The sequence below is a fragment of the Pelobates fuscus genome, chromosome 6 (assembly GCF_036172605.1).
Source record: "Pelobates fuscus isolate aPelFus1 chromosome 6, aPelFus1.pri, whole genome shotgun sequence".
Classification (NCBI taxonomy): Eukaryota; Metazoa; Chordata; class Amphibia; order Anura; family Pelobatidae; genus Pelobates; species Pelobates fuscus.
The window spans coordinates 7,253,568-7,271,349 of record NC_086322.1 but is presented as its reverse complement, the minus strand read 5'-3'; the positions used below and the strand labels follow the sequence as shown (position 1 = coordinate 7,271,349).

The 17,782-nt window shown below is 35.9% G+C and overlaps 16 non-coding genes across 16 annotated transcripts; all 16 read right to left on the bottom strand.

Annotated features, from left to right (window-relative positions):
• Positions 1–173: 173 nt before the first annotated feature.
• On the bottom strand, positions 174–245 carry TRNAP-AGG (transfer RNA proline (anticodon AGG)). Its single transcript has one exon. It is a non-coding gene; the product is annotated as a tRNA-Pro (tRNA).
• A 1,104-nt stretch (positions 246–1,349) lies between these two features.
• Positions 1,350–1,421, bottom strand: TRNAP-AGG (transfer RNA proline (anticodon AGG)). The gene has a single exon. It is a non-coding gene; the product is annotated as a tRNA-Pro (tRNA).
• Positions 1,422–2,449: 1,028 nt separating this feature from the next.
• On the bottom strand, positions 2,450–2,521 carry TRNAP-AGG (transfer RNA proline (anticodon AGG)). The gene has a single exon. It is a non-coding gene; the product is annotated as a tRNA-Pro (tRNA).
• Positions 2,522–3,549: 1,028 nt separating this feature from the next.
• TRNAP-AGG (transfer RNA proline (anticodon AGG)) lies at positions 3,550–3,621 on the bottom strand. The gene has a single exon. It is a non-coding gene; the product is annotated as a tRNA-Pro (tRNA).
• A 1,103-nt stretch (positions 3,622–4,724) lies between these two features.
• Positions 4,725–4,796, bottom strand: TRNAP-AGG (transfer RNA proline (anticodon AGG)). The gene has a single exon. It is a non-coding gene; the product is annotated as a tRNA-Pro (tRNA).
• A 1,028-nt stretch (positions 4,797–5,824) lies between these two features.
• Positions 5,825–5,896, bottom strand: TRNAP-AGG (transfer RNA proline (anticodon AGG)). Its single transcript has one exon. It is a non-coding gene; the product is annotated as a tRNA-Pro (tRNA).
• A 1,104-nt stretch (positions 5,897–7,000) lies between these two features.
• Positions 7,001–7,072, bottom strand: TRNAP-AGG (transfer RNA proline (anticodon AGG)). Its single transcript has one exon. It is a non-coding gene; the product is annotated as a tRNA-Pro (tRNA).
• Positions 7,073–8,100: 1,028 nt separating this feature from the next.
• TRNAP-AGG (transfer RNA proline (anticodon AGG)) lies at positions 8,101–8,172 on the bottom strand. The gene has a single exon. It is a non-coding gene; the product is annotated as a tRNA-Pro (tRNA).
• Positions 8,173–9,200: 1,028 nt separating this feature from the next.
• Positions 9,201–9,272, bottom strand: TRNAP-AGG (transfer RNA proline (anticodon AGG)). Its single transcript has one exon. It is a non-coding gene; the product is annotated as a tRNA-Pro (tRNA).
• Positions 9,273–10,300: 1,028 nt separating this feature from the next.
• Positions 10,301–10,372, bottom strand: TRNAP-AGG (transfer RNA proline (anticodon AGG)). The gene has a single exon. It is a non-coding gene; the product is annotated as a tRNA-Pro (tRNA).
• A 1,104-nt stretch (positions 10,373–11,476) lies between these two features.
• On the bottom strand, positions 11,477–11,548 carry TRNAP-AGG (transfer RNA proline (anticodon AGG)). The gene has a single exon. It is a non-coding gene; the product is annotated as a tRNA-Pro (tRNA).
• A 1,028-nt stretch (positions 11,549–12,576) lies between these two features.
• Positions 12,577–12,648, bottom strand: TRNAP-AGG (transfer RNA proline (anticodon AGG)). Its single transcript has one exon. It is a non-coding gene; the product is annotated as a tRNA-Pro (tRNA).
• Positions 12,649–13,676: 1,028 nt separating this feature from the next.
• Positions 13,677–13,748, bottom strand: TRNAP-AGG (transfer RNA proline (anticodon AGG)). The gene has a single exon. It is a non-coding gene; the product is annotated as a tRNA-Pro (tRNA).
• Positions 13,749–14,775: 1,027 nt separating this feature from the next.
• Positions 14,776–14,847, bottom strand: TRNAP-AGG (transfer RNA proline (anticodon AGG)). Its single transcript has one exon. It is a non-coding gene; the product is annotated as a tRNA-Pro (tRNA).
• A 1,028-nt stretch (positions 14,848–15,875) lies between these two features.
• Positions 15,876–15,947, bottom strand: TRNAP-AGG (transfer RNA proline (anticodon AGG)). The gene has a single exon. It is a non-coding gene; the product is annotated as a tRNA-Pro (tRNA).
• Positions 15,948–16,975: 1,028 nt separating this feature from the next.
• On the bottom strand, positions 16,976–17,047 carry TRNAP-AGG (transfer RNA proline (anticodon AGG)). Its single transcript has one exon. It is a non-coding gene; the product is annotated as a tRNA-Pro (tRNA).
• Between the last annotated feature and the right edge of the window lie 735 nt (positions 17,048–17,782).

Genomic DNA, 17,782 nt, shown 5'->3' with positions numbered 1-17,782 from the left:
ATGTTAGCTTTGAAAGGTGATATCAGAAGCACCAGGAAATATATATATTGATGGTGGCATGCCAACATCTTCTCTTTGGAGCACTTGAAGGGTTTTGCTATAAGTGATTTTTGCTGACTATATTAAACACAGTTCGAAGCTACGTGTTTCAAAAGAAAAAACACCAAATGCTTGGGCTCGTCCGGGATTTGAACCCGGGACCTCTCGCACCCTAAGCGAGAATCATACCCCTAGACCAACGAGCCATTACATTAGTTGGGTTTTAGGAAAAAAATTGCCAGACTAACGCGCCAGACAGCGTTTGTGTTCTCAAAATAGAAACAAAGTTTTCGTTTTGAAGTGAGGATTTTAAAATTCCTCAATAGGATCTGTTTTTCCAATATCATTTTCATTGTATGGGTGAATTAACAGTTGAGGTTTATGTACGATGGTGATAAATCATATTGACTGTTGTCAAAGTTGAGTCTGCTTCTGGTCAAATTGCTGGGGAAGACTTAAAATGTCCATTCATTTCTTAATTGTTTATGAGGGCTTTGTTGGTTTAGGAGAAATTTGTGGTTCTAATATATGTTGGAAAAGCACATGAAGGATTTAACTTTCTTTCTCATATTCTGCATGCTATCACCATGTTGAAAATAAAGTAAAGATGTGCAGAGGAGAAATTAATTATAAATAGTCTTGTGCAAAATAATGTTTGGGGAGGTTGGCCTGGTTCCATAACTTGAATCCACAGTCGAACGTAACGACTGCCTTGAATTTACCTTTACAGTTTTATTCATCGATACATTCAGGCGTGTACTGGAAGGAATTTGATTCAAACCTACCCTCTCCATCACCTATTTGCACAAGTCTAAGTATGAATAAAAATAGAATTCCGTATGTCAAAACATGTATTTTTTCCCCTTTATTTGTTGTTAACAAAGATTTTGCAGTCTTAAGAAAGACTTTGCAGTCTTAACCCCTTAAGGACCAAACTTCTGGAATAAAAGGGGATCATGACGTGTCAGACATGTCATGTGTCCTTAAGGGGTTAAAAACGTCATCTGAGCAGTTAGGACTTGCATTAATGACTTACGATAAACCAATGATTTTAAATGGTTGATAATGAAAACGACACATTTTTTATGATTTCTCTCATACATTTCTAAGTAAAAGCTAAACGAGTATTAATATAAGATGTTAGCTTTGAAAGGTGATATCAGAAGCACCAGGAAATATATATATTGATGGTGGCATGCCAACATCTTCTCTTTGGAGCACTTGAAGGGTTTTGCTATAAGTGATTTTTGCTGACTATATTAAACACAGTTCGAAGCTACGTGTTTCAAAAGAAAAAACACCAATTGCTTGGGCTCGTCCGGGGTTTGAACCCGGGACCTCTCGCACCCTAAGCGAGAATCATACCCCTAGACCAACGAGCCATTACATTAGTTGGGTTTTAGGAAAAAAATTGCCAGACTAACGCGCCAGACAGCGTTTGTGTTCTCAAAATAGAAACAAAGTTTTCGTTTTGAAGTGAGGATTTTAAAATTCCTCAATAGGATCTGTTTTTCCAATATCATTTTCATTGTATGGGTGAATTAACAGTTGAGGTTTATGTACGATGGTGATAAATCATATTGACTGTTGTCAAAGTTGAGTCTGCTTCTGGTCAAATTGCTGGGGAAGACTTAAAATGTCCATTCATTTCTTAATTGTTTATGAGGGCTTTGTTGGTTTAGGAGAAATTTGTGGTTCTAATATATGTTGGAAAAGCACATGAAGGATTTAACTTTCTTTCTCATATTCTGCATGCTATCACCATGTTGAAAATAAAGTAAAGTTGTGCAGAGGAGAAATTAATTATAAATAGTCTTGTGCAAAATAATGTTTGGCAAGGTTGGCCTGGTTCCATAACGTGAATCCACAGTCGAACGTAACGACTGCCTTGAATTTACCTTTACAGTTTTATTCATCGATACATTCAGGCGTGTACTGGAAGGAATTTGATTCAAACCTACCCTCTCCATCACATATTTGCACAAGTCTAAGTATGAATAAAAATAGAATTCCGTATGTCAAAACATGTATTTTTTCCCCTTTGTTTGTTGTTAACAAAGATTTTGCAGTCTTAAGAAAGACTTTGCAGTCTTAAAAGCATCATCGGAGCAGTTAGGACTTGCATTAATGACTTACGATAAACCATTGATTTTAAATGGTTGATAATGAAAACGACACATTTTTTATGATTTCTCTCATACATTTCTAAGTAAAAGCTAAACGAGTATTAATATAAGATGTTAGCTTTGAAAGGTGATATCAGAAGCACCAGGAAATATATATATTGATGGTGGCATGCCAACATCTTCTCTTTGGAGCACTTGAAGGGTTTTGCTATAAGTGATTTTTGCTGACTATATTAAACACAGTTCGAAGCTACGTGTTTCAAAAGAAAAAACACCAAATGCTTGGGCTCGTCCGGGATTTGAACCCGGGACCTCTCGCACCCTAAGCGAGAATCATACCCCTAGACCAACGAGCCATTACATTAGTTGGGTTTTAGGAAAAAAATTGCCAGACTAACGCGCCAGACAGCGTTTGTGTTCTCAAAATAGAAACAAAGTTTTCGTTTTGAAGTGAGGATTTTAAAATTCCTCAATAGGATCTGTTTTTCCAATATCATTTTCATTGTATGGGTGAATTAACAGTTGAGGTTTATGTACGATGGTGATAAATCATATTGACTGTTGTCAAAGTTGAGTCTGCTTCTGGTCAAATTGCTGGGGAAGACTTAAAATGTCCATTCATTTCTTAATTGTTTATGAGGGCTTTGTTGGTTTAGGAGAAATTTGTGGTTCTAATATATGTTGGAAAAGCACATGAAGGATTTAACTTTCTTTCTCATATTCTGCATGCTATCACCATGTTGAAAATAAAGTAAAGATGTGCAGAGGAGAAATTAATTATAAATAGTCTTGTGCAAAATAATGTTTGGGGAGGTTGGCCTGGTTCCATAACTTGAATCCACAGTCGAACGTAACGACTGCCTTGAATTTACCTTTACAGTTTTATTCATCGATACATTCAGGCGTGTACTGGAAGGAATTTGATTCAAACCTACCCTCTCCATCACATATTTGCACAAGTCTAAGTATGAATAAAAATAGAATTCCGTATGTCAAAACATGTATTTTTTCCCCTTTGTTTGTTGTTAACAAAGATTTTGCAGTCTTAAGAAAGACTTTGCAGTCTTAAAAGCGTCATCGGAGCAGTTAGGACTTGCATTAATGACTTACGATAAACCATTGATTTTAAATGGTTGATAATGAAAACGACACATTTTTTATGATTTCTCTCATACATTTCTAAGTAAAAGCTAAACGAGTATTAATATAAGATGTTAGCTTTGAAAGGTGATATCAGAAGCACCAGGAAATATATATATTGATGGTGGCATGCCAACATCTTCTCTTTGGAGCACTTGAAGGGTTTTGCTATAAGTGATTTTTGCTGACTATATTAAACACAGTTCGAAGCTACGTGTTTCAAAAGAAAAAACACCAAATGCTTGGGCTCGTCCGGGATTTGAACCCGGGACCTCTCGCACCCTAAGCGAGAATCATACCCCTAGACCAACGAGCCATTACATTAGTTGGGTTTTAGGAAAAAAATTGCCAGACTAACGCGCCAGACAGCGTTTGTGTTCTCAAAATAGAAACAAAGTTTTCGTTTTGAAGTGAGGATTTTAAAATTCCTCAATAGGATCTGTTTTTCCAATATCATTTTCATTGTATGGGTGAATTAACAGTTGAGGTTTATGTACAATGGTGATAAATCATATTGACTGTTGTCAAAGTTGAGTCTGCTTCTGGTCAAATTGCTGGGGAAACTTAAAATGTCCATTCATTTCTTAATTGTTTATGAGGGCTTTGTTGGTTTAGGAGAAATTTGTGGTTCTAATATATGTTGGAAAAGCACATGAAGGATTTAACTTTCTTTCTCATATTCTGCATGCTATCACCATGTTGAAAATAAAGTAAAGATGTGCAGAGGAGAAATTAATTATAAATAGTCTTCTGCAAAATAATGTTTGGGGAGGTTGGCCTGGTTCCATAACTTGAATCCACAGTCGAACGTAACGACTGCCTTGAATTTACCTTTACAGTTTTATTCATCGATACATTCAGGCGTGTACTGGAAGGAATTTGATTCAAACCTACCCTCTCCATCACCTATTTGCACAAGTCTAAGTATGAATAAAAATAGAATTCCGTATGTCAAAACATGTATTTTTTCCCCTTTGTTTGTTGTTAACAAAGATTTTGCAGTCTTAAGAAAGACTTTGCAGTCTTAACCCCTTAAGGACCAAACTTCTGGAATAAAAGGGGATCATGACGTGTCAGACATGTCATGTGTCCTTAAGGGGTTAAAAACGTCATCTGAGCAGTTAGGACTTGCATTAATGACTTACGATAAACCAATGATTTTAAATGGTTGATAATGAAAACGACACATTTTTTATGATTTCTCTCATACATTTCTAAGTAAAAGCTAAACGAGTATTAATATAAGATGTTAGCTTTGAAAGGTGATATCAGAAGCACCAGGAAATATATATATTGATGGTGGCATGCCAACATCTTCTCTTTGGAGCACTTGAAGGGTTTTGCTATAAGTGATTTTTGCTGACTATATTAAACACAGTTCGAAGCTACGTGTTTCAAAAGAAAAAACACCAAATGCTTGGGCTCGTCCGGGGTTTGAACCCGGGACCTCTCGCACCCTAAGCGAGAATCATACCCCTAGACCAACGAGCCATTACATTAGTTGGGTTTTAGGAAAAAAATTGCCAGACTAACGCGCCAGACAGCGTTTGTGTTCTCAAAATAGAAACAAAGTTTTCGTTTTGAAGTGAGGATTTTAAAATTCCTCAATAGGATCTGTTTTTCCAATATCATTTTCATTGTATGGGTGAATTAACAGTTGAGGTTTATGTACGATGGTGATAAATCATATTGACTGTTGTCAAAGTTGAGTCTGCTTCTGGTCAAATTGCTGGGGAAGACTTAAAATGTCCATTCATTTCTTAATTGTTTATGAGGGCTTTGTTGGTTTAGGAGAAATTTGTGGTTCTAATATATGTTGGAAAAGCACATGAAGGATTTAACTTTCTTTCTCATATTCTGCATGCTATCACCATGTTGAAAATAAAGTAAAGATGTGCAGAGGAGAAATTAATTATAAATAGTCTTGTGCAAAATAATGTTTGGGGAGGTTGGCCTGGTTCCATAACTTGAATCCACAGTCGAACGTAACGACTGCCTTGAATTTACCTTTACAGTTTTATTCATCGATACATTCAGGCGTGTACTGGAAGGAATTTGATTCAAACCTACCCTCTCCATCACATATTTGCACAAGTCTAAGTATGAATAAAAATAGAATTCCGTATGTCAAAACATGTATTTTTTCCCCTTTGTTTGTTGTTAACAAAGATTTTGCAGTCTTAAGAAAGACTTTGCAGTCTTAAAAGCGTCATCGGAGCAGTTAGGACTTGCATTAATGACTTACGATAAACCATTGATTTTAAATGGTTGATAATGAAAACGACACATTTTTTATGATTTCTCTCATACATTTCTAAGTAAAAGCTAAACGAGTATTAATATAAGATGTTAGCTTTGAAAGGTGATATCAGAAGCACCAGGAAATATATATATTGATGGTGGCATGCCAACATCTTCTCTTTGGAGCACTTGAAGGGTTTTGCTATAAGTGATTTTTGCTGACTATATTAAACACAGTTCGAAGCTACGTGTTTCAAAAGAAAAAACACCAAATGCTTGGGCTCGTCCGGGATTTGAACCCGGGACCTCTCGCACCCTAAGCGAGAATCATACCCCTAGACCAACGAGCCATTACATTAGTTGGGTTTTAGGAAAAAAATTGCCAGACTAACGCGCCAGACAGCGTTTGTGTTCTCAAAATAGAAACAAAGTTTTCGTTTTGAAGTGAGGATTTTAAAATTCCTCAATAGGATCTGTTTTTCCAATATCATTTTCATTGTATGGGTGAATTAACAGTTGAGGTTTATGTACGATGGTGATAAATCATATTGACTGTTGTCAAAGTTGAGTCTGCTTCTGGTCAAATTGCTGGGGAAGACTTAAAATGTCCATTCATTTCTTAATTGTTTATGAGGGCTTTGTTGGTTTAGGAGAAATTTGTGGTTCTAATATATGTTGGAAAAGCACATGAAGGATTTAACTTTCTTTCTCATATTCTGCATGCTATCACCATGTTGAAAATAAAGTAAAGATGTGCAGAGGAGAAATTAATTATAAATAGTCTTGTGCAAAATAATGTTTGGGGAGGTTGGCCTGGTTCCATAACTTGAATCCACAGTCGAACGTAACGACTGCCTTGAATTTACCTTTACAGTTTTATTCATCGATACATTCAGGCGTGTACTGGAAGGAATTTGATTCAAACCTACCCTCTCCATCACCTATTTGCACAAGTCTAAGTATGAATAAAAATAGAATTCCGTATGTCAAAACATGTATTTTTTCCCCTTTATTTGTTGTTAACAAAGATTTTGCAGTCTTAAGAAAGACTTTGCAGTCTTAACCCCTTAAGGACCAAACTTCTGGAATAAAAGGGGATCATGACGTGTCAGACATGTCATGTGTCCTTAAGGGGTTAAAAACGTCATCTGAGCAGTTAGGACTTGCATTAATGACTTACGATAAACCAATGATTTTAAATGGTTGATAATGAAAACGACACATTTTTTATGATTTCTCTCATACATTTCTAAGTAAAAGCTAAACGAGTATTAATATAAGATGTTAGCTTTGAAAGGTGATATCAGAAGCACCAGGAAATATATATATTGATGGTGGCATGCCAACATCTTCTCTTTGGAGCACTTGAAGGGTTTTGCTATAAGTGATTTTTGCTGACTATATTAAACACAGTTCGAAGCTACGTGTTTCAAAAGAAAAAACACCAATTGCTTGGGCTCGTCCGGGGTTTGAACCCGGGACCTCTCGCACCCTAAGCGAGAATCATACCCCTAGACCAACGAGCCATTACATTAGTTGGGTTTTAGGAAAAAAATTGCCAGACTAACGCGCCAGACAGCGTTTGTGTTCTCAAAATAGAAACAAAGTTTTCGTTTTGAAGTGAGGATTTTAAAATTCCTCAATAGGATCTGTTTTTCCAATATCATTTTCATTGTATGGGTGAATTAACAGTTGAGGTTTATGTACGATGGTGATAAATCATATTGACTGTTGTCAAAGTTGAGTCTGCTTCTGGTCAAATTGCTGGGGAAGACTTAAAATGTCCATTCATTTCTTAATTGTTTATGAGGGCTTTGTTGGTTTAGGAGAAATTTGTGGTTCTAATATATGTTGGAAAAGCACATGAAGGATTTAACTTTCTTTCTCATATTCTGCATGCTATCACCATGTTGAAAATAAAGTAAAGTTGTGCAGAGGAGAAATTAATTATAAATAGTCTTGTGCAAAATAATGTTTGGCAAGGTTGGCCTGGTTCCATAACGTGAATCCACAGTCGAACGTAACGACTGCCTTGAATTTACCTTTACAGTTTTATTCATCGATACATTCAGGCGTGTACTGGAAGGAATTTGATTCAAACCTACCCTCTCCATCACATATTTGCACAAGTCTAAGTATGAATAAAAATAGAATTCCGTATGTCAAAACATGTATTTTTTCCCCTTTGTTTGTTGTTAACAAAGATTTTGCAGTCTTAAGAAAGACTTTGCAGTCTTAAAAGCATCATCGGAGCAGTTAGGACTTGCATTAATGACTTACGATAAACCATTGATTTTAAATGGTTGATAATGAAAACGACACATTTTTTATGATTTCTCTCATACATTTCTAAGTAAAAGCTAAACGAGTATTAATATAAGATGTTAGCTTTGAAAGGTGATATCAGAAGCACCAGGAAATATATATATTAATGGTGGCATGCCAACATCTTCTCTTTGGAGCACTTGAAGGGTTTTGCTATAAGTGATTTTTGCTGACTATATTAAACACAGTTCGAAGCTACGTGTTTCAAAAGAAAAAACACCAAATGCTTGGGCTCGTCCGGGATTTGAACCCGGGACCTCTCGCACCCTAAGCGAGAATCATACCCCTAGACCAACGAGCCATTACATTAGTTGGGTTTTAGGAAAAAAATTGCCAGACTAACGCGCCAGACAGCGTTTGTGTTCTCAAAATAGAAACAAAGTTTTCGTTTTGAAGTGAGGATTTTAAAATTCCTCAATAGGATCTGTTTTTCCAATATCATTTTCATTGTATGGGTGAATTAACAGTTGAGGTTTATGTACGATGGTGATAAATCATATTGACTGTTGTCAAAGTTGAGTCTGCTTCTGGTCAAATTGCTGGGGAAGACTTAAAATATCCATTCATTTCTTAATTGTTTATGAGGGCTTTGTTGGTTTAGGAGAAATTTGTGGTTCTAATATATGTTGGAAAAGCACATGAAGGATTTAACTTTCTTTCTCATATTCTGCATGCTATCACCATGTTGAAAATAAAGTAAAGATGTGCAGAGGAGAAATTAATTATAAATAGTCTTGTGCAAAATAATGTTTGGGGAGGTTGGCCTGGTTCCATAACTTGAATCCACAGTCGAACGTAACGACTGCCTTGAATTTACCTTTACAGTTTTATTCATCGATACATTCAGGCGTGTACTGGAAGGAATTTGATTCAAACCTACCCTCTCCATCACCTATTTGCACAAGTCTAAGTATGAATAAAAATAGAATTCCGTATGTCAAAACATGTATTTTTTCCCCTTTGTTTGTTGTTAACAAAGATTTTGCAGTCTTAAGAAAGACTTTGCAGTCTTAAAAGCGTCATCGGAGCAGTTAGGACTTGCATTAATGACTTACGATAAACCATTGATTTTAAATGGTTGATAATGAAAACGACACATTTTTTATGATTTCTCTCATACATTTCTAAGTAAAAGCTAAACGAGTATTAATATAAGATGTTAGCTTTGAAAGGTGATATCAGAAGCACCAGGAAATATATATATTGATGGTGGCATGCCAACATCTTCTCTTTGGAGCACTTGAAGGGTTTTGCTATAAGTGATTTTTGCTGACTATATTAAACACAGTTCGAAGCTACGTGTTTCAAAAGAAAAAACACCAAATGCTTGGGCTCGTCCGGGATTTGAACCCGGGACCTCTCGCACCCTAAGCGAGAATCATACCCCTAGACCAACGAGCCATTACATTAGTTGGGTTTTAGGAAAAAAATTGCCAGACTAACGCGCCAGACAGCGTTTGTGTTCTCAAAATAGAAACAAAGTTTTCGTTTTGAAGTGAGGATTTTAAAATTCCTCAATAGGATCTGTTTTTCCAATATCATTTTCATTGTATGGGTGAATTAACAGTTGAGGTTTATGTACGATGGTGATAAATCATATTGACTGTTGTCAAAGTTGAGTCTGCTTCTGGTCAAATTGCTGGGGAAGACTTAAAATGTCCATTCATTTCTTAATTGTTTATGAGGGCTTTGTTGGTTTAGGAGAAATTTGTGGTTCTAATATATGTTGGAAAAGCACATGAAGGATTTAACTTTCTTTCTCATATTCTGCATGCTATCACCATGTTGAAAATAAAGTAAAGATGTGCAGAGGAGAAATTAATTATAAATAGTCTTGTGCAAAATAATGTTTGGGGAGGTTGGCCTGGTTCCATAACTTGAATCCACAGTCGAACGTAACGACTGCCTTGAATTTACCTTTACAGTTTTATTCATCGATACATTCAGGCGTGTACTGGAAGGAATTTGATTCAAACCTACCCTCTCCATCACATATTTGCACAAGTCTAAGTATGAATAAAAATAGAATTCCGTATGTCAAAACATGTATTTTTTCCCCTTTGTTTGTTGTTAACAAAGATTTTGCAGTCTTAAGAAAGACTTTGCAGTCTTAAAAGCGTCATCGGAGCAGTTAGGACTTGCATTAATGACTTACGATAAACCATTGATTTTAAATGGTTGATAATGAAAACGACACATTTTTTATGATTTCTCTCATACATTTCTAAGTAAAAGCTAAACGAGTATTAATATAAGATGTTAGCTTTGAAAGGTGATATCAGAAGCACCAGGAAATATATATATTGATGGTGGCATGCCAACATCTTCTCTTTGGAGCACTTGAAGGGTTTTGCTATAAGTGATTTTTGCTGACTATATTAAACACAGTTCGAAGCTACGTGTTTCAAAAGAAAAAACACCAAATGCTTGGGCTCGTCCGGGATTTGAACCCGGGACCTCTCGCACCCTAAGCGAGAATCATACCCCTAGACCAACGAGCCATTACATTAGTTGGGTTTTAGGAAAAAAATTGCCAGACTAACGCGCCAGACAGCGTTTGTGTTCTCAAAATAGAAACAAAGTTTTCGTTTTGAAGTGAGGATTTTAAAATTCCTCAATAGGATCTGTTTTTCCAATATCATTTTCATTGTATGGGTGAATTAACAGTTGAGGTTTATGTACGATGGTGATAAATCATATTGACTGTTGTCAAAGTTGAGTCTGCTTCTGGTCAAATTGCTGGGGAAGACTTAAAATGTCCATTCATTTCTTAATTGTTTATGAGGGCTTTGTTGGTTTAGGAGAAATTTGTGGTTCTAATATATGTTGGAAAAGCACATGAAGGATTTAACTTTCTTTCTCATATTCTGCATGCTATCACCATGTTGAAAATAAAGTAAAGATGTGCAGAGGAGAAATTAATTATAAATAGTCTTGTGCAAAATAATGTTTGGGGAGGTTGGCCTGGTTCCATAACTTGAATCCACAGTCGAACGTAACGACTGCCTTGAATTTACCTTTACAGTTTTATTCATCGATACATTCAGGCGTGTACTGGAAGGAATTTGATTCAAACCTACCCTCTCCATCACCTATTTGCACAAGTCTAAGTATGAATAAAAATAGAATTCCGTATGTCAAAACATGTATTTTTTCCCCTTTATTTGTTGTTAACAAAGATTTTGCAGTCTTAAGAAAGACTTTGCAGTCTTAACCCCTTAAGGACCAAACTTCTGGAATAAAAGGGGATCATGACGTGTCAGACATATCATGTGTCCTTAAGGGGTTAAAAACGTCATCTGAGCAGTTAGGACTTGCATTAATGACTTACGATAAACCAATGATTTTAAATGGTTGATAATGAAAACGACACATTTTTTATGATTTCTCTCATACATTTCTAAGTAAAAGCTAAACGAGTATTAATATAAGATGTTAGCTTTGAAAGGTGATATCAGAAGCACCAGGAAATATATATATTGATGGTGGCATGCCAACATCTTCTCTTTGGAGCACTTGAAGGGTTTTGCTATAAGTGATTTTTGCTGACTATATTAAACACAGTTCGAAGCTACGTGTTTCAAAAGAAAAAACACCAATTGCTTGGGCTCGTCCGGGGTTTGAACCCGGGACCTCTCGCACCCTAAGCGAGAATCATACCCCTAGACCAACGAGCCATTACATTAGTTGGGTTTTAGGAAAAAAATTGCCAGACTAACGCGCCAGACAGCGTTTGTGTTCTCAAAATAGAAACAAAGTTTTCGTTTTGAAGTGAGGATTTTAAAATTCCTCAATAGGATCTGTTTTTCCAATATCATTTTCATTGTATGGGTGAATTAACAGTTGAGGTTTATGTACGATGGTGATAAATCATATTGACTGTTGTCAAAGTTGAGTCTGCTTCTGGTCAAATTGCTGGGGAAGACTTAAAATGTCCATTCATTTCTTAATTGTTTATGAGGGCTTTGTTGGTTTAGGAGAAATTTGTGGTTCTAATATATGTTGGAAAAGCACATGAAGGATTTAACTTTCTTTCTCATATTCTGCATGCTATCACCATGTTGAAAATAAAGTAAAGTTGTGCAGAGGAGAAATTAATTATAAATAGTCTTGTGCAAAATAATGTTTGGCAAGGTTGGCCTGGTTCCATAACGTGAATCCACAGTCGAACGTAACGACTGCCTTGAATTTACCTTTACAGTTTTATTCATCGATACATTCAGGCGTGTACTGGAAGGAATTTGATTCAAACCTACCCTCTCCATCACATATTTGCACAAGTCTAAGTATGAATAAAAATAGAATTCCGTATGTCAAAACATGTATTTTTTCCCCTTTGTTTGTTGTTAACAAAGATTTTGCAGTCTTAAGAAAGACTTTGCAGTCTTAAAAGCATCATCGGAGCAGTTAGGACTTGCATTAATGACTTACGATAAACCATTGATTTTAAATGGTTGATAATGAAAACGACACATTTTTTATGATTTCTCTCATACATTTCTAAGTAAAAGCTAAACGAGTATTAATATAAGATGTTAGCTTTGAAAGGTGATATCAGAAGCACCAGGAAATATATATATTGATGGTGGCATGCCAACATCTTCTCTTTGGAGCACTTGAAGGGTTTTGCTATAAGTGATTTTTGCTGACTATATTAAACACAGTTCGAAGCTACGTGTTTCAAAAGAAAAAACACCAAATGCTTGGGCTCGTCCGGGATTTGAACCCGGGACCTCTCGCACCCTAAGCGAGAATCATACCCCTAGACCAACGAGCCATTACATTAGTTGGGTTTTAGGAAAAAAATTGCCAGACTAACGCGCCAGACAGCGTTTGTGTTCTCAAAATAGAAACAAAGTTTTCGTTTTGAAGTGAGGATTTTAAAATTCCTCAATAGGATCTGTTTTTCCAATATCATTTTCATTGTATGGGTGAATTAACAGTTGAGGTTTATGTACGATGGTGATAAATCATATTGACTGTTGTCAAAGTTGAGTCTGCTTCTGGTCAAATTGCTGGGGAAGACTTAAAATGTCCATTCATTTCTTAATTGTTTATGAGGGCTTTGTTGGTTTAGGAGAAATTTGTGGTTCTAATATATGTTGGAAAAGCACATGAAGGATTTAACTTTCTTTCTCATATTCTGCATGCTATCACCATGTTGAAAATAAAGTAAAGATGTGCAGAGGAGAAATTAATTATAAATAGTCTTGTGCAAAATAATGTTTGGGGAGGTTGGCCTGGTTCCATAACTTGAATCCACAGTCGAACGTAACGACTGCCTTGAATTTACCTTTACAGTTTTATTCATCGATACATTCAGGCGTGTACTGGAAGGAATTTGATTCAAACCTACCCTCTCCATCACCTATTTGCACAAGTCTAAGTATGAATAAAAATAGAATTCCGTATGTCAAAACATGTATTTTTTCCCCTTTGTTTGTTGTTAACAAAGATTTTGCAGTCTTAAGAAAGACTTTGCAGTCTTAAAAGCGTCATCGGAGCAGTTAGGACTTGCATTAATGACTTACGATAAACCATTGATTTTAAATGGTTGATAATGAAAACGACACATTTTTTATGATTTCTCTCATACATTTCTAAGTAAAAGCTAAACGAGTATTAATATAAGATGTTAGCTTTGAAAGGTGATATCAGAAGCACCAGGAAATATATATATTGATGGTGGCATGCCAACATCTTCTCTTTGGAGCACTTGAAGGGTTTTGCTATAAGTGATTTTTGCTGACTATATTAAACACAGTTCGAAGCTACGTGTTTCAAAAGAAAAAACACCAAATGCTTGGGCTCGTCCGGGATTTGAACCCGGGACCTCTCGCACCCTAAGCGAGAATCATACCCCTAGACCAACGAGCCATTACATTAGTTGGGTTTTAGGAAAAAAATTGCCAGACTAACGCGCCAGACAGCGTTTGTGTTCTCAAAATAGAAACAAAGTTTTCGTTTTGAAGTGAGGATTTTAAAATTCCTCAATAGGATCTGTTTTTCCAATATCATTTTCATTGTATGGGTGAATTAACAGTTGAGGTTTATGTACAATGGTGATAAATCATATTGACTGTTGTCAAAGTTGAGTCTGCTTCTGGTCAAATTGCTGGGGAAACTTAAAATGTCCATTCATTTCTTAATTGTTTATGAGGGCTTTGTTGGTTTAGGAGAAATTTGTGGTTCTAATATATGTTGGAAAAGCACATGAAGGATTTAACTTTCTTTCTCATATTCTGCATGCTATCACCATGTTGAAAATAAAGTAAAGATGTGCAGAGGAGAAATTAATTATAAATAGTCTTGTGCAAAATAATGTTTGGGGAGGTTGGCCTGGTTCCATAACTTGAATCCACAGTCGAACGTAACGACTGCCTTGAATTTACCTTTACAGTTTTATTCATCGATACATTCAGGCGTGTACTGGAAGGAATTTGATTCAAACCGACCCTCTCCATCACATATTTGCACAAGTCTAAGTATGAATAAAAATAGAATTCCGTATGTCAAAACATGTATTTTTTCCCCTTTGTTTGTTGTTAACAAAGATTTTGCAGTCTTAAGAAAGACTTTGCAGTCTTAAAAGCGTCATCTGAGCAGTTAGGACTTGCATTAATGACTTACGATAAACCATTGATTTTAAATGGTTGATAATGAAAACGACACATTTTTTATGATTTCTCTCATACATTTCTAAGTAAAAGCTAAACGAGTATTAATATAAGATGTTAGCTTTGAAAGGTGATATCAGAAGCACCAGGAAATATATATATTGATGGTGGCATGCCAACATCTTCTCTTTGGAGCACTTGAAGGGTTTTGCTATAAGTGATTTTTGCTGACTATATTAAACACAGTTCGAAGCTACGTGTTTCAAAAGAAAAAACACCAAATGCTTGGGCTCGTCCGGGGTTTGAACCCGGGACCTCTCGCACCCTAAGCGAGAATCATACCCCTAGACCAACGAGCCATTACATTAGTTGGGTTTTAGGAAAAAAATTGCCAGACTAACGCGCCAGACAGCGTTTGTGTTCTCAAAATAGAAACAAAGTTTTCGTTTTGAAGTGAGGATTTTAAAATTCCTCAATAGGATCTGTTTTTCCAATATCATTTTCATTGTATGGGTGAATTAACAGTTGAGGTTTATGTACGATGGTGATAAATCATATTGACTGTTGTCAAAGTTGAGTCTGCTTCTGGTCAAATTGCTGGGGAAGACTTAAAATGTCCATTCATTTCTTAATTGTTTATGAGGGCTTTGTTGGTTTAGGAGAAATTTGTGGTTCTAATATATGTTGGAAAAGCACATGAAGGATTTAACTTTCTTTCTCATATTCTGCATGCTATCACCATGTTGAAAATAAAGTAAAGTTGTGCAGAGGAGAAATTAATTATAAATAGTCTTGTGCAAAATAATGTTTGGGGAGGTTGGCCTGGTTCCATAACTTGAATCCACAGTCGAACGTAACGACTGCCTTGAATTTACCTTTACAGTTTTATTCATCGATACATTCAGGCGTGTACTGGAAGGAATTTGATTCAAACCTACCCTCTCCATCACATATTTGCACAAGTCTAAGTATGAATAAAAATAGAATTCCGTATGTCAAAACATATATTTTTTCCCCTTTGTTTGTTGTAAACAAAGATTTTGCAGTCTTAAGAAAGACTTTGCAGTCTTAAAAGCGTCATCTGAGCAGTTAGGACTTGCATTAATGACTTACGATAAACCATTGATTTTAAATGGTTGATAATGAAAACGACACATTTTTTATGATTTCTCTCATACATTTCTAAGTAAAAGCTAAACGAGTATTAATATAAGATGTTAGCTTTGAAAGGTGATATCAGAAGCACCAGGAAATATATATATTGATGGTGGCATGCCAACATCTTCTCTTTGGAGCACTTGAAGGGTTTTGCTATAAGTGATTTTTGCTGACTATATTAAACACAGTTCGAAGCTACGTGTTTCAAAAGAAAAAACACCAAATGCTTGGGCTCGTCCGGGATTTGAACCCGGGACCTCTCGCACCCTAAGCGAGAATCATACCCCTAGACCAACGAGCCATTACATTAGTTGGGTTTTAGGAAAAAAATTGCCAGACTAACGCGCCAGACAGCGTTTGTGTTCTCAAAATAGAAACAAAGTTTTCGTTTTGAAGTGAGGATTTTAAAATTCCTCAATAGGATCTGTTTTTCCAATATCATTTTCATTGTATGGGTGAATTAACAGTTGAGGTTTATGTACGATGGTGATAAATCATATTGACTGTTGTCAAAGTTGAGTCTGCTTCTGGTCAAATTGCTGGGGAAGACTTAAAATGTCCATTCATTTCTTAATTGTTTATGAGGGCTTTGTTGGTTTAGGAGAAATTTGTGGTTCTAATATATGTTGGAAAAGCACATGAAGGATTTAACTTTCTTTCTCATATTCTGCATGCTATCACCATGTTGAAAATAAAGTAAAGATGTGCAGAGGAGAAATTAATTATAAATAGTCTTGTGCAAAATAATGTTTGGGGAGGTTGGCCTGGTTCCATAACTTGAATCCACAGTCGAACGTAACGACTGCCTTGAATTTACCTTTACAGTTTTATTCATCGATACATTCAGGCGTGTACTGGAAGGAATTTGATTCAAACCTACCCTCTCCATCACATATTTGCACAAGTCTAAGTATGAATAAAAATAGAATTCCGTATGTCAAAACATGTATTTTTTCCCCTTTGTTTGTTGTTAACAAAGATTTTGCAGTCTTAAGAAAGACTTTGCAGTCTTAAAAGCGTCATCGGAGCAGTTAGGACTTGCATTAATGACTTACGATAAACCATTGATTTTAAATGGTTGATAATGAAAACGACACATTTTTTATGATTTCTCTCATACATTTCTAAGTAAAAGCTAAACGAGTATTAATATAAGATGTTAGCTTTGAAAGGTGATATCAGAAGCACCAGGAAATATATATATTGATGGTGGCATGCCAACATCTTCTCTTTGGAGCACTTGAAGGGTTTTGCTATAAGTGATTTTTGCTGACTATATTAAACACAGTTCGAAGCTACGTGTTTCAAAAAAAAAAACACCAAATGCTTGGGCTCGTCCGGGATTTGAACCCGGGACCTCTCGCACCCTAAGCGAGAATCATACCCCTAGACCAACGAGCCATTACATTAGTTGGGTTTTAGGAAAAAAATTGCCAGACTAACGCGCCAGACAGCGTTTGTGTTCTCAAAATAGAAACAAAGTTTTCGTTTTGAAGTGAGGATTTTAAAATTCCTCAATAGGATCTGTTTTTCCAATATCATTTTCATTGTATGGGTGAATTAACAGTTGAGGTTTATGTACAATGGTGATAAATCATATTGACTGTTGTCAAAGTTGAGTCTGCTTCTGGTCAAATTGCTGGGGAAACTTAAAATGTCCATTCATTTCTTAATTGTTTATGAGGGCTTTGTTAGTTTAGGAGAAATTTGTGGTTCTAATATATGTTGGAAAAGCACATGAAGGATTTAACTTTCTTTCTCATATTCTGCATGCTATCACCATGTTGAAAATAAAGTAAAGATGTGCAGAGGAGAAATTAATTATAAATAGTCTTCTGCAAAATAATGTTTGGGGAGGTTGGCCTGGTTCCATAACTTGAATCCACAGTCGAACGTAACGACTGCCTTGAATTTACCTTTACAGTTTTATTCATCGATACATTCAGGCGTGTACTGGAAGGAATTTGATTCAAACCTACCCTCTCCATCACATATTTGCACAAGTCTAAGTATGAATAAAAATAGAATTCCGTATGTCAAAACATGTATTTTTTCCCCTTTGTTTGTTGTTAACAAAGATTTTGCAGTCTTAAGAAAGACTTTGCAGTCTTAAAAGCGTCATCTGAGCAGTTAGGA